Raw genomic sequence first — 8,224 nt, forward strand, 5'->3', positions numbered from 1 at the left:
TTGTGTCCGTTGGTGGTTGTTGGTGGCTGATGGGAATACGCGCATTGATAACAACGATTTAACATGGTAGATTTGAAGAGATTCAATGTTTTAATACCAGGTCTAGAAAAGGTGGAAAAGACGCGTTCTACGTCCAGAAAAGGTATACCCGCTATACCTTGGTGTACATGTTGTTGTTTTCTAAAAATTAAGTTTCAAGTTGTAATTTCGAAATCTACCGTCCAGTCCATCACTGATGTATGTGACTGTCTTTTCTCCTAAACATATCAAAATGATGCCAATGTTCTGTGAATTGTTCATACGTATTGTACCTGTTTCACGTTTCGTGTTTCTCGGGAATATTTGTGCATACACACACTGTTTAAACGACAGTTTTGATGAAGGATTTCAAAACGTAGGAAAATCGTATTTACTCATGTCACACAACGTCAATTTCTTCGTCCTGTAAAGTATTGGGTAACACTTCCCCGCAATGATAAAGAAGGTCATTGCAGCATTTCTGCTCACGCATTTTGCACGTGGTCTTGCAGGCCAGCATTTAAAAGGTAAGATTTAATGAAGTACTTTGTGTCAATACGCACACTTGTATGTCGGTCGTTTACTGTTATGACGACACTTTACTGTTCGAACGTTTATTTGTTTTACAACGAGGGTCATTTATTTGGAATAATTTCTTTAAATAAATTCTAATGCTTGTGAAGGAAGAATAAATTATGTCTGTCTGTCTGTATGTATGTAAAAACGCCCTCCGCGTTTACTGATGAGAGGTTTTTAATAATTCGAAACCACTTTCAGTAACATGCGACACACAGTTCTCCGATCTCGTACACTCGATCACGGTCGTGTTGTGTCCTGCCGGTTGTTTGAGGAAACAATCATCATTGTGTGGAAATAGGGTTTACACCAGGGGACCTATTTGCTTGGCAGCAATGCAAGATCAATGGATTGCAGGTGACATTGATTATAATAAAACTCTTTATTCTATTTCTCCAAGTTAAATTGATCAAAACACCCTAAACATAACCCGGTAATTATTTTTTTGCAAAGTGTTAAGATTTTATATTTCTGCAACAGACGACGGGGGACCGGTTACTGTTTATCGAAGTCCGAGTCAAGAAAACAATTTCTACAGTGGTGGGATGAGGAACGGAGTAAAGAGTCAATCATGTTCTGCAAGTGGAGACACGTATTCGTTTGAAAGTAATTATAGTGTTTGATTGCGTATTACTTTACAAGACATGTTTTGTGTGGCAGTGACATGTGCCACACAAGGATACTCATCTCAAGAGATCACGGAAGTCGAATGTCCTTCCGGTTGTGGAAAGGATACCGTGTTTGGTTCAGACATCTACAGCAGTCATTCGTCTGTGTGCAGTGCTGCCATACACGCTGGACTAATAACAGGTCTGAACCATTTCCTGCATGTTGGATATGGCGCTGAAATGGAGGTTGCGCTTGTTGAATCATCGTAGGTCTTGCTGATGGTCAATCGCACGTTGTGATGTTGGCGAGCAGCGCTCCTAGGTCTGAAACAACAACGTATCCTACGGCAGTAAATTGTTCATTTAGGCGTAGAGTGTACAGTGGAGTATAAATAAAAACACAAGAAAACACCAGAAAGAAAGAAAAGGAAAAACGCAATAAACGACAAGAGGACTACGAAGAAAAAAAGAAAAACGGACTGCTAACAGGGTGGATAGAAATTATCTTAATACTGAGCTGTGCAAGATAGGCGGTTTTTTTAAATCATGGACGGTAGAGCGATCTAATGGAAGGGTTTATTTCCTCCCCTATCTGTGGACCCCTAAATTTTAGCATGCGTAAGCCGAAGGTGGTGTTAACCCTAGGGTGAAATAGGTTCTTTTTCGATGCATTTCTTGTGAAATGATCGTGCACTGTGTCTACTAACGAAAATAAGGAGTTGTAGGAGGTCGGTAGATTGCCGGTATGGAAATCGTGCATTGCTTTGGCCAGTTCGAGTTTGTAAATGTCTCTAACTTTTATGACATCTAATTTCATGTATAATGGCGTGACGTGGCTTTGAAAGGAACTAAAGGTTATGGAACGGAGTATGTTATTATGAACAGTGTTGAGATTTTTCAGTGAGAGTGCCGATCCTCCACCCCAAGCACCGAAAGCGTACTGAATATGGGAATATACAAATGAATAGTAAACGTTTCGCAACGTTTTAACGTCAAGATATTTTCGCAACCAAAAAAAAGTGCCGCTTGCTTGTGACAATTTCTTTTCCAAATAATGAATGTGAGTTGTCCAGGTTAGTTTGTCATCAATGTATACACCGAGGTACTTGATAATATCTGATCGCAAAAGTTTTTCATGTCCGATGGTGATGGTGAAATCGCTAGTGCTTGAGGTGGAAGGGGAAAGCAATAGGAACTTTGTTTTCCGAATGTTGAGGAAACATGATCCCGCACATGTTGCATGCTTGTCCATGACTTGGTTTCTTAAACGTTTATGTTCTGCAAAAACAAATTGCGCTGCGGCCACTTTTTGATAAGTCTATGTGTTGGTGCTTGAAACAAGAAATTAAAAGCAAAATTGTATTCCGAAATCATATTTTGTTTTTTTATTTTATATTTTTTTATTTTTAAATTGCTTTTTATTTTAGTTAAAGGAGGGGTTTTGAAGTTTTTCATACAAAAGGGTCAGCCTTCATATACTGGTTCCACCAAAAACAGTCTCACAAGCAAATCTGCTTCTTCTTCAGATGCAGCTTTCACTTTTAAAAGCACGTAACAGTTGTTACTGTCAAATTGAACTTATAACTTAAGTACTATATATTATTATAGTTAAAGGACTTAGCTGCCCTGGCAACAACTGCACCACTGGCAGCACATGCATGGAACTGGTTGGTGATTACGCATGCATTTGTCCACCAGGATATTATGGAAAGTTCTGTGAATTAGGTGGGCAATCTTTCGTGGTAAACAAAACTGTTTTTTCTTTACCCAGTTTGGTTAACGTTTCATTCAAAGAAAAAAACTGATTACTTTATTAATGGATTTGATTAAGATTTTGGGAACTTTAGTAGCAAAAGAAACAGTGCAGTAAATGACTTCACAGCCCAAAAACAGGGCAATGTTGATTGCACAGCTTTCATTTTTTGTATAACTTCTTTTCAACGAACCTGTTTTGAATCCTAATTTCTCAAAACAACTATTTTGGTTACGCATAAGTAAATCTACGGCAGTTGACCACAGCTAAGGTGATTCCACACCTATGTAACCACAAAAATGTTTAGAATTTACTGAGTGTTGGAACGGAAATTTGAGCGGGTTGTATTCCTACAAATCGGGGTTACAAGTTATCTGTAATAACGGATGGACGGTATGTACGGGAGACTAGATATTGCTGTGCTTATTTTCTAGTCCATAAAACTAATTGTATTCAATTCAATACAACTGGTTTGGTAAACCTTCCGAAAAATGATTGGCATTTACGTATGTTATTTCCGATAAAAAGGTATTTCAACGTCGCTTTGATGGAAGCGTTGACTTTCAACAAAACTGGATCGAATACAAGAACGGGTTTGGATGTTTGGATGGAGAGTTTTGGTGGGGTGAGTTAATTTAAAATAGTTTTGATTTGTCAATATCTAAGCTATGTTTATCACCAAACGTAATTCTTACCATTTACTACTATCAGTAACCAAATATTTGTTTTCTTGATCGTTTAGGTCTTGAGCATGTTCACCAAATTGTTAGAAGTTTCACCTGTACTCAATGTCGCATTCGTGTCGAAATTGGAGATTTCAACGGAAATTCTGGATATGCCGAATACAGGTAAAAAAAAAAACAATATGAATTTAGGAGAAATTAATAGAAACGAATCTCAGTCTTACTTTAAAAACCATTGATGATGTTAAATTATAATACGGTTATACGTGAATTTGTGGGTTATGGATAGTAGGCCTGTTGATTGCTTAGACTTATTTGATGAAATACTTTGCAGTAACTTCCATGTAAACGGAGAGAGCGACAAATACAAAGTTTGTGTTGACGGATACAGTGGAACTATTGGCGACAGTATTAACCCGCCTGAATTTAATTATCTCGTGGCAAACGGCATGCAGTTCAGCACTCAAAATCAAAATAATGACCAAAAAGACGCGTAAGCACAGCAATACAATTATAGAATTTGCATTCCCATTAAAAATTACAAATAAAGGATTTTTTGTTTATTGATTTGCAGTTTAATGTTTTGCAATACCATTTGTATTGGAAAATTACTTCTGAATAGCAATAATAATAAATTAATAATTTGCAGTGTTTTTTGTGCGAGTTTTGAACGCAAGCAAGGAGGGTGGTGGTTCAGAGGTTGTAGCCATGCTGTTTTAAATGGGTTTTGGACGGAGATAAATTCTGGAGGAGACGGGCCTTATGCGCACTGGCACACGTTCCACGGTCGTGCACCACTAAAGAACACAGAGCTGAAATTTCGCTGTGGATGACGAGAACAAGAGAATCGAAGAAAAAGACTTCCTGATCAACGAAAAATATTGGCAGACAATATTCGCACATAATAATTTAGCTTTTTGTTTGTATTTTTGCTGTGCGTTTACGTGGACGTGTGCTTTGTATTTTTCTGAAGTACACGCAACGTTGATTAAAACCCCGTTGTCCGTTGCGAATTGTTAAGTGAATGTTACACCTTTTAGAAATCATTCGACCCAATTACCAACATAACCACTAGGTGGTAACGTAATAAGACTTCACAAGTGAATGTTTTTCTTGCTCTGTGGTCGATATTTGGTCGGTAAATGTAAGTACAATGTAACATGTGACTTCTTGTGTTTTTCTGTGATTTATACCAGATACAACTCTGATTAAAAAAAACAAAATCATTAGATGAGATATTGGCAGTCACCTCGTTACTACAATGTCAAGTTACTATCAGCTACTATTATGTGGCACCTTCTAGTAACCAATAACCACACTTGATAAAGATACCCTCGACAACATCCCCCTTTATCGCCCCTTACATGTCGCCATTTTTCAAGCGATTGCGTAACGACCTAAAAGAGCGGGTGATTGGCAACATCGGTCGAGCGCGCGACACTTACAAAAAGAAAAAAAGATTCGTGTCCTGGATATCCTGGGTTTCAAATCCCTGAGTTGTAAAAAAATATATATAAAAGTTACCTAGAAGAACACATTATTTATTTTTAAACCGTTCAATTCCCCTTCGACGAATTCAGGTTGCGCAACTTGCGTCTGGTTCTTTTTTCCCTTCTTTCGTCACGCGTCGTTGGTTGTGTCTGCTTAAATTGTCATGACATTTCTGCGGTCTGTACAAGCGAAAACTGCTTTAAGATGAAAGTATTAGGCTTGGCTAGGCTTGAACTGAAAACTAAAGCCATGGCAGCGGACCTAAGGTTGTGGTTTTAAAATAGGGACATGAGGCGGATGTTTGAGAACGTTAACTCTGTTGTCGGTAATCCGTGTAACTAGTTTCTATGACTTTACCTTTATCTCACGGATCTGAAATTAAAATGATAAATGAACGCATCATGGGTAATACTGCGCAATGTAGAAGAATCGCATAACCCACAGAGACGTGACTTGCTTCCTGTAGGTCACACCATGCGATACGTTTTTTTCCATGAAATTAAGAATCGATTTTGCAACACAGCATTGTGACACCTGTCCACAAATTTCCGTCCTATGTAATTCACTATGTAATGGCTTCTCTTTACGGAGCTTTGTTTTCCATTCATACTTTTACTGCGTTACCTTATAATGACAATAAAATATTATTGGTTTGATTGGAAAATTTAACTCATGAACACGACATCAGAAGAAAGTTATATTGCTACAGCGAAAACATAAACGACCAATATGCAAGTTTATGACGTCATTAAGTCCGAATCCGAAACTTTTCTGTTTTATCGCATCACTACGCGGCTTTCTCTCGTGTGGCAGTAGCCTTGTTATTGTTAGTTTGGTTTTGTTGTCGCAACTCGCGCACGTATAAACGTGGAATACTGAACTTGGCGTTTCAAGTATTGGGCAGCCAAGATTTAAATATAACCTCCAAAAATTAATGGAAAGTCTTAGTTGTTCCTGTAAGCAATGATCGCACAAGCATCATCCAACACAACATAGTAATAATGAAAAAGGACTAGGCAGAAATCAGACAGCTTTGACTTCCTTCATGCAGATATTCTTGTTTGTCTTTTTTTCGATTAAGAATGGACGTTTATTGCTTTAAGCTATGGAAACACAATTAATTGTCAGCAACATATGGTGACGTGACATCGAGTTTTCTGGTAACGAATATCACAGAATAGAACATAATGACAAAATACAACTGGCAAAAACAGCCAACCCGGCGAAAGCAGTATATACCACGTCATAGTAGAGAACAGTTCCCAGTATTATGGTTCTTTTTTTTAACATGCAATTGCTTTGTCCCGTCATCAACTTGTTGCAATAAGCTACAGGCACTTCCCAGACTCAATTAGTAGCGCTCAGTCTACCTCATTAAGACGTTCGACACAAAACTTGTCATAACCTTTAACACCAACGTCATTTTTAAAGTAATCTTCTTTTTCCCCGAACCCAATTAACTGCACTCTCTCTGACTATATATTCCCTCTGGCCAGACGCAGAGAAATTGTCAAAAACATTGTTTTTTGATAGATTGCCCGCAAACATCAGAATGATATTGGCACCCCATTATTGCTGATCACATAACGTTGAACAGTGAGCCAGGTTAGTTTCAGCCAGACAAAGTGGTCAAACATCACATAGGTGCTTCGGACGCGAAAAACATTATGGCCAACACGCAAATGGTCATAAATGAGAATATGGAAAGGAGTCTAAGGGAAGTGATCGAAGAACTACATGCCTTGATAACGATTCAAACCGTTACGTCTGTCACCGTACGGTTTCAAGCGACAAGAAGGCAAAATGGTGGGTATTACAGGTCTCGTAATTTCGCAGAGCGCAACAGTAATTATCGGCCGCCTCCTAGCCGAGATTATAACGCTTGACCACGCATAGGGCATCGAACTTTAATGGCAGACAGGACTACCAACGTCTTCGTTTCTCAATGGCGCCCCCTTCCGACTTGTGTTATTGCCACAGCAGGTATGGGTCGCATGCAACTACTCCGCCCTGTTCATTCATCGTCCAAAAACGGGCGAAGTTCCCTCAATAAGGTGAACAACGTACATAGGGTACGAAACACATTCACGTACTTTCACCATTTTTGATAGAAATCATAAGCTGAAGTTCCTTGTAGATACTGCAGTGCCCTCAATCTAATTCTCCGTAATTTAGAGCGTGAATTTTATCCCAGTTTTCCTGAAAAATGAAACGCGCGCTGGGAAACGAATTACAGTCATACGGGGAAGAAGAGTTATCTCTCAACTTTAATGCTGGCCGTTTTACGTGGACACTCCTCGTTTGTGAAGTGAATTCTTGTAATATAGGTGCTGATTTGTTGAGTAATTTTAAGTTTTTGATTGATGTAAACCACAAACATTTGTTGCGCAGCGTAAAGGCAATGGGTAAAACCACTTAATCGCTGTACGGATAATAGTCCTGTCAAACTGACAAACCAGGTCATGCTTAGTCGTGCAAATGTTATTAGCGTACAAAGCACAACACACGATACCAGTTTAGAAATTAATCGATCGAAACAGTTTGACGCAGTTTTCCGCTATCACGCAACAGATTTCAGGTGATCAACAGACAAAAAATGTCGTCATTCACAGAATAGAGACTGCTGGGCGGACAGTATCGTAAGAAGGTTGTCGCCAGAGACGCTACATGTCGCCAAGTCATGGACAAGCATGCAACATGTGCGGGATCATGTTTCCTCAACATTCGGAAAACAAAGTTCCTATTGTTTTCCCCTTCCACCTCAAGCACTAACGATTTCACCATGACCATCGGACATGAAAAACTTTTGCGATCAGATATTATCAAGTACCTCGGTGTATACATTGATGACAAACTAACCTGGACAACTCACATTCATTATTTGGAAAAGAAATTGTCACAAGCAAGCGGCACTTTTTTTTAGTTGCGAAATTATCTTGACGTTAAAACGTTGCGAAACGTTTACTATTCATTTGTATATTCCCATATTCAGTACGCTTTCGGTGCTTGGGGTGGAGGATCGGCACTCTCACTGAAAAAACTCAACACTGTTCATAATAACATACTCCGTTCCATAACCTTTAGTTCGCTCTCCC

The 8,224-nt window shown here is 38.9% G+C and overlaps 1 pseudogene across 1 annotated transcript; it reads left to right on the forward strand.

The window, feature by feature from the left end:
- The first annotated feature begins 820 nt into the window (after positions 1 to 820).
- Positions 821 to 4,687, forward strand: LOC145894369 (fibrinogen-like protein 1; annotated as a pseudogene). Its single transcript, XR_014401552.1, has 10 exons — positions 821 to 951; positions 1,075 to 1,200; positions 1,255 to 1,404; positions 2,630 to 2,759; positions 2,824 to 2,927; positions 3,263 to 3,348; positions 3,484 to 3,580; positions 3,698 to 3,803; positions 3,973 to 4,131; positions 4,288 to 4,687. The product of XR_014401552.1 is annotated as a fibrinogen-like protein 1 (transcript).
- The last annotated feature ends 3,537 nt before the right edge of the window (positions 4,688 to 8,224 follow it).

The sequence above is a fragment of the Ascidia mentula genome, chromosome 3 (genome assembly GCF_947561715.1).
Source record: "Ascidia mentula chromosome 3, kaAscMent1.1, whole genome shotgun sequence".
In the NCBI taxonomy this organism is placed as follows: Eukaryota; Metazoa; Chordata; class Ascidiacea; order Phlebobranchia; family Ascidiidae; genus Ascidia; species Ascidia mentula.